Source organism: Carcharhinus amblyrhynchos, chromosome 9 (assembly GCF_965287045.1).
Source record: "Carcharhinus amblyrhynchos chromosome 9, sCarAmb.v2.hapA, whole genome shotgun sequence".
NCBI classification, from domain to species: Eukaryota; Metazoa; Chordata; class Chondrichthyes; order Carcharhiniformes; family Carcharhinidae; genus Carcharhinus; species Carcharhinus amblyrhynchos.
Genome location: NC_137332.1, coordinates 22,971,958 through 22,979,487, shown reverse-complemented (window position 1 = coordinate 22,979,487; position 7,530 = coordinate 22,971,958). Strand labels below are relative to the sequence as shown.

Here is a 7,530-nt window from a genome sequence, read left to right as displayed (position 1 = left end):
ACCAAGGAACTTTTGGAGTTTTACCTCTGCTAACACAAAGAGCTTGTTCAGAAAGGCAGTGTGAAGAACTTGGAGCCAAGCTCACAAGCAGAGGTAACATCTGGAAAGAGAAGAGGACAAAGGATAGATTCCATGTGACAACAAAATCCTGGCTAGGTTTTATTTGCAAGCAGAAATCAACTTTAAGTTAAGTTAAGTAACAGATAATGAGTATTTGGTTTATGGGTTGCAAGTATTTACTGTTGTTTAACTAGCTACAGAATAAAGGAAATTGTGTTTAAGTATTTAAAGTCAACTTTGTGTCTTTATTTGCTACAGAAGTTAAAACACACTAGTTTGAGCAACAGGTTCTAGCAATTTCCTTGTGACGGATGTTAAGCTAACTGCCCAATAGATTCTTGCTTTCTGTCGCCCTCCTTTTTTGAACAAAGGAGTTACATTTGTTTTTTTCCAATTTGGTGGGAACCTTCCCTGAATCTAGGGAATTTCATAAAACTAAAACCAATTCACAACCATCTTACTCGTTTAAGTCCCCAGGATGAATTTCATCAGGACTTGATGATTTGTAAACCCACAATTCCAACGACTTCCCACTTCCCTGGTGATGGTAATTTGCTTCAGTTAATCCCTCCTTTCTACTTCCTGGTTTACAGCTACTTCTGGGATATCACTTGTATCCTCAGTAGCTAACACTGATGCAAAATATCAGTTCATGGCAGCTACTGGGGGAATATAGTGATTGTGAGAGGCAAGGGAGAATCTGGTTCTTTGTGTTAGCAAAGGCCAGAGTGGCTGTGAGCAAGATGGGGTTGGGGTTACAAGGGGTATCCGAGGGGGTCCAATAGGAGACTGTGTATGATTAACATTACCCTGTCTGAGCAAACGGCCCTTACATTTCCTTACAATACTGCTGCCCAGTCCTCTTCTGGAATGCACTTGCACTGACTGGTGATGATTTAACCTGAGGATCACCACACCTCAGGCGAGGTACAAGATTGAGAAGGCGGGGTCTTCATGGATAACCTTAGCCGGTACAGGAATTGAACACACACTGTTGTCATCATCAACCCAGCTATCCAGCCAACTGAGTTAAATGTCTGGAAGCAAAGGCAGAACTTTCAGCTGATGAGGAAATTTGGCACGTCAGCTATGATTCTCACCAACTTTTACAGACACACCATAGAAAGCATTCTTCCTGGTTGTATCACAGCTTGGTGTAGCTCCTGCTCTGCCCAAGACCACAAGAAACAGCAAAAGATCGTGAGTGTAGCCTCGTCCATCACGCAAACCAGTCTCCCACTCTGTCTGCACTTCCCACTGCCTCGGCAAAGCAGCCAGCATAATTAAGGACCCCATGTACTCCGGCATACTCTCTTCTACCTTCTTCTGTCGGGAAAAAGATACAAAAGTCTGAGTTCACATACCAACCAGCACAAGAACAGCATGTTTTATGGATGGTATGCTTTGTCTGTATAGCATGCAAGAAACAACACTTTTCACTGTATGCGAATACACACGATGATAATAAATCAAATCAAATGAGAAGGATATCTCGCTTTTCAGGAAGTTCTACCAGAATTCTTTATAAAGCTACCATGACAGTGCTCAAACCTGTAATCAGGGGTCTTATCCATTTGGCCATGTGGTCAGCATAAAAAGCAACACCCGGACAGGGACTTTAACCCTGGACTCTCAGATTAAAAGTTTAATGCTCTGCCAACTGAGCTACCCGGGCCCATGTATGTAAAATGCAAAGTGGTGCTCACTCCAAAAATGGATGTCATTTATTTAATATCGTGAATGTATGAATATATGTATTTTATTCCGAATACAAGGCACAATGCCAGGACCGATCCTTGCAAATACAAAGTGAGAATACAAAACAGCAGTTTGATTGAGTCTCTCTGAAGAAATTATTTTAACAATTTATTTTGATTTGGGGTTTAAAAGTACAACTATTTGAAAATGCAGCCTCCTGCAGTGTCCATGTTTCGTTAATCCACCATCTTAATCCTCGATGGTGTCGATTCCGACATGGTGAATGTTTGATCCCACCTTGATCCTGCTCCCCCACAGGGATGAAGGGCAAATCTGCAGATACTCCCAAATATCCAATCAACCAGCAGGTGATGGTTTGAAAGATGGGAAGAACTTGGATTTATGCAGCACTTCTTCTAACCTCAGGTTGCCCCAGAGCGTTTTACAAAGCACCCAGTAAATCGTAGTTAGTGTTGTAAGCAATGTACTGACAGTAAACCCCCACAAATAGTAATGCAATAAATTTACTTTAGTGATGTTGGTTCAAGGTTAAATATAAGCCGGGGGAACATCCTAGTTCTTTCAGTTAATGTCAGGGGACCCTTTACATGCACTTGAAAGGACAGACAGGTCCTTGAATTAACTTCCCATCTGAAAATCGGTTAGGTTACTGGCCTGCTGTCTAATAGGCACACAGCAATGAGCGTGGAACTTAGATTTAGAACCATACAATCCCTACAGTGTAGAAAGAGGCTATTCGGTCCATGAAGACTGCACCAATAAGAACACCACCTAGGCTGTATCCTCATAATCCCACATATTTACCCTGCTAATCTCCCTACACTAAGGGACAATTTAGCACGGCTATTCAACCTAACCTGCACACCTTTGGACGGTGGGAAGAAACCGGAGAACCCCCCCCAAAAAAACCACGTAGGCATGGGGAGAATGTGCAAACTCCACACAGTGGAGAGCAACCCAAGGCCGGAATTGAACCTGAGTGCCTGGTACTATGAAGCAGCAGTGCTAACCACTGTGCCACTGTGCTGCCCAATAATAAATAAGTTGGAGTATTTTCATTGCAAGCATTGTGGTGCATTGGTGATTTCACGTCCTTCTGACCCATCCCGGATTTCTTATTTCGAAGTTTTGTTGAGATGTAATAACAAAATAAAGAAAAATACCAATCCTCAATCTTCAATATTAGACATATTATGACTTGTCACTAAATTATATTGGGCAAACTGGTCTCTAATTGCAAGCTTTACAATTGCAAATATGAAAACATCATTTTGGCAGCCTGCACCCATAGAAAACACACATACCGAGTGTTGGGATTTTGTTATAGCTAAAGTCGTTTTTTTCACACAAGTAGCCAATTATACTGTGCAGTCATGAGGAATATGCGCTGGAGGAGAACCGCAGCTTTTTGCATTTCAAATGATGATAAAAGGCTGGAATAAATCAAAGGTACAAAGGCAGCTGAAAGTATTGTGATAACATTTATCTATTGAGATCTGCGGTGTTAAATTAGTTTATAAAAACTTCTTAATCTCCACATTAGGGCTTTAATGTCAAGAAAATCTACATTTAAATGCAACTCTACTAAACAGCACCTTATGGAAATGAATTGGAAAAGATTTGGGATTTAGTGGTTTCCAAACATGCTTCTTATCATAGATTCCCTACAGTGCACAAGAAGGCTATTCAGCCCATCGAGCTTGCATCGACAACAATCCTACCCAGGACCCATTCCCATAAGCCCACGCATTTAACCCACTATTCCCCCGAACACTCATGCCAGAATTTTACTGCCCCACCCGTCATGTAGGTCGGAGTGGGTGAAGGGTGGAACATGGCAAGGTCCTTTGACCTTGGGCAGGAATTTATGGCCATGGGACAAGTGAAGCCATAATATCCTGCGCTTAGGATCAATTTACCATGGCCAATCAATATAACCCACTCATGTTTGGAGGGTGGGAGGAAACCCGAGCACCCAGAGGAAACCCACGCAGACACGGGGAGCGGGAATTTACAGCCTCACTCATCCTGAAACTATAAAATCCTGTCTATAGTCAATGGGCGTTTCCATTGTCCGTCCCTTGCCCACTTCGATTGGCAGGGTGGTAAAATTCCAGCTGGGGTGTTTGAGTGGGAACTGGAACTTAAAGAATCATCTCTGAAAATTAGCTCTATTTCGAGTGCATTTTAAAAATTTGGTCTGGGGAATGTGGGTGTAGCAGGCTGGGCCAGGAATTATTGCCCATCTCTAATTGTCCTTGAGAAGGTGGTGGTGAGCTGACTTCTTGAACCATTGCACTCCCTGTGGGGTAGGTACACCCAAAACACTGTTAGGAAGGGAGTTCCAGGATTCTAACCCAGTGACAGTGAAGGAATGACAATATAGTTCCAAGTCAGGATGGTTTGGAGAGGAATTTGCAAATGGCTGTGTTCCAATGCTTCTGCTATGTCCTTCTAAGTGGTAGAGGTCATGGGTGTGGAAGGTACTGTCGAAGGAGCCTTGGTGAGTTGCTACCGTGTTTCTTGTAAACGTTACACCCTGTGAGTCAGTGGTGAAGGAAGTCAATGTTGATGGTGGTGCAAATCAAGCAAGCTGCTTTGTCCTAGATCGTGTATGTATACCCACAATGCTGTTAGGGAAGCAGTTTCAGGATTGTTGTCCAGTGAGACTGAAGGACTGGTGAAATAGCTCCAAGTTAGTATCATGTTTGACTTGGTGGGGTATTTTCAGGAAATGATGTTTCCTCGCGCCTACTGCTCTTATCCTTTTAAACAGTAGAGATCATGGGGTTCGAAAGTGCTGTCAAAGGAGCCCTGGTGAGTTGCTGCAGTGCATCCTGTCGATGGCACACACTGCTGCCACTGTGTACTGACAGTGGAGGGAATGAATGTTTAGTATAGTGGATGCCTTTGATGGTGTTCAGACCTGCACTCACGTTGGCAAGTGGATGGTATCCTATCACTCTTCTGACTTGTGCCTTGTAGATGGTGAAGGGGTTTTGGAGAAGCAGGTGATCCGGTACTTGTCGTAGAACTCCCAGCCTCTGACTGGGAAACACAGTATTTACATGACAGGTCTAGCTAAAATTCTGCTCAGTAACAACTACTCCCAGTATCTGGATCAAAAACCAAAAATTTTGGAAAGTCACAGCTGGTCAGACAGCATCAGTTTCGAGTCTGGATAGCCCTTCAGACTCAAAATCTTGGCTCTATTCTCTCCCCATAGATGCTGTTATACCTGCTGAGATTTTCCAGCATTTTCTGTTTTTGTTTCAGAATCCAGCATCCACAGTATTTTGCCTTTATTCCAGTATATGGATGTTGGGGCTTTCGGCCATAATGCCATGGATGTGGAGACAATTCTTCCACTTAATTAACATCTGCACCCAGATCACCCATTGTGAGCAAAGTGGGAATTCTTGGCCATTGATACTACTTGACAGTCTCTAACATTGTAGTTAATTATTTGATATATGTAATTTGAGGCTAATATGAAAGAACGTCTTACATTGCACATTGACAATGTTTCTTCATTAGCAACTTTCAAATACAATTAGGAGCTAGTTTGAGCAGAATTATGACATCCGCGCTATATCAATTAGAACTATGATTGTATGAATCATTGATCGCTTGACATAAAATAAATGAATAATTTGCATTTTATTGTCCCCTTCTGTGTGACCTCATTGCCAGTTGGTTACATTTGAATTAACGTCACCGCTGCTATGTGCGTAAATGCACAGCCAATTTTTATTTATTCACAGGATGTAGACCTTGCTGGCTGGGCAAGCATTTATTGCCCCCCCATAATTGCCCTTGGACTGAGCCCATTCCTGTGGGCATGTAGGAGTCGACCACATTGTTGTAAATCTGGAATCACATGTCGGCCAACCCAGGTAAGGACGGCAGATTTTCTTCCCTACAGGGCATCAGTGAACCAGATGGACCTTTTCAACAATCAACAATGGTTAATGGTCATCACTGGGCTTTTAATTGCCGATTTCACCATCTGACTTGGTGGGAACCGAACTGGGGTCCTCAGGATTTTAGCCTGGCTCCCCGGATTGCTAGTCCAGTGACAATACCTGCGCAGAGCAAGGCACCACAAAGACAGGCAAATAAAAAGTAGATAGGTCCAAAAACATACAAGCAATCCATCCCACCGTAAGTGCTACATTCCATCCACCTTTGTTGACCTTCTATGTGGTGTCAAAGATTGGTCACCTCATTTGAATGAAGCAGGTGCCCACCCAAGGAGGGTGCAAAAGTATGTCAATGGGTGGCACATACACAGAGGAGCTGCTAAATCTGAGGAAAATCTCTCAGCTTGTCAGGGATAGAGAGTACCTGAGGGATAATGGGCAAGCATGCTACTCCCATAATCCACTCATCTGCCACTAACCTGCCAGCTCAGGGACATAGATGGTTGCACCCTTTGTGTAGCATCCTTTAGCTACACGCTGAATGAGCACATTTAGATTGAGCATAGGTTCTGCAAACAAAATCAATAGGAAACTGCTGAGGAAGTAGCCTTGTCCATCAGACAAACCAATCTCCCATCCACTTCCATCTACACTTCTCACTGCCTCAGAAATGCAGCCAGAATAATAAAGGACCCCAGACATTCTCTCTTCCACCTTCTTCCGTTGGGAAAAAGATACAAAAATCTGACATCACGTGCCAACTGACTCAAGAACAGCTTCTTCCATCAGACTTTTGAATGGATCTACCTTATATTAAGTCGATCTTTCTCTACACCCTATCTATGACTTAACACTGCATTCTGCACCCTTTCCATTCCTTCTCCCCTATGTACTCTATGAACAGTATGTTTTGTCAGTATAGTGGGCAGGAAACAATATTTTTCACTGTATTCCAATACATGTGACAATAATAAATCAAATCAAATCAAGGAATGCTAGGGCATGGCTTAATTTCTGGCCTATTGACCACAAATAGGACAGGAGTAGATAAAAATGTTAATTCCTAATGTGACTTGGCAGGATTGGTGAATTTTGATTAGAGCGTAGACAGAAAAGTGTGATTGGATCTTTGACATCAAACTGAACAGGCAGGCAGGAGCAATAGTTCAATATCGCACCTGAAGACAGCATCTTTGACTTGCTGCACTCTTTACTTTTTGCATTGAAGTGTTGGCCTAGGTCACAGGCGGAATATTCCGGCCATTCATGCCGGTGGGATTCTCTGCTCCCTCTGCAGTAAATGGAGATTTGGCAGAGCGCCAAATTCCCTATCCTCACTTGCAGCAACAGCAGGGTGTGACTGGCCAGTAAGATCACGCCCTATGTGTTTGAAGCCCTGATATGGGGCTTGAGCCCATGACTCTGCCTCAGGGGTTAAGATTGCTGCCATTGAGCCAAGCTGACAAGCTATCATGATGATAATGTGCTAAATAAATGTGTAATTTTGGAGATTTCGAGAATGACAAAAGAATTGCCCTGTGATCAATGGCATTGCAGTCCATTTTCTGACCATTTTTCTCTTTTTCTGCGTTTGTTCTGTATCTCTTGTCTTTTAATAAACACCTGCACGCTATTTTCAGTGCAGTGGGGAATAGCAAGTGTTTATAGCCTGTTAGAATTAAAATGGGAGCAGGCCCGCATTAATCTGACATAATCACCACTGAAGGCTGTAGCGTGAGCTCTGTCCAGAAAGACCCGTGAAAATAGCTCATTTCCAAACATTTTCACTTCAAGGTGCCGGCTGCTTCTCAAACGCACATCATACTGG

At 43.1% G+C, this 7,530-nt stretch overlaps 1 non-coding gene across 1 annotated transcript; it reads right to left on the bottom strand.

The window, feature by feature from the left end:
• Nucleotides 1-1,662: 1,662 nt before the first annotated feature.
• Nucleotides 1,663-1,735, bottom strand: trnak-uuu (transfer RNA lysine (anticodon UUU)). The gene has a single exon. It is a non-coding gene; the product is annotated as a tRNA-Lys (tRNA).
• Nucleotides 1,736-7,530: the final 5,795 nt, after the last annotated feature.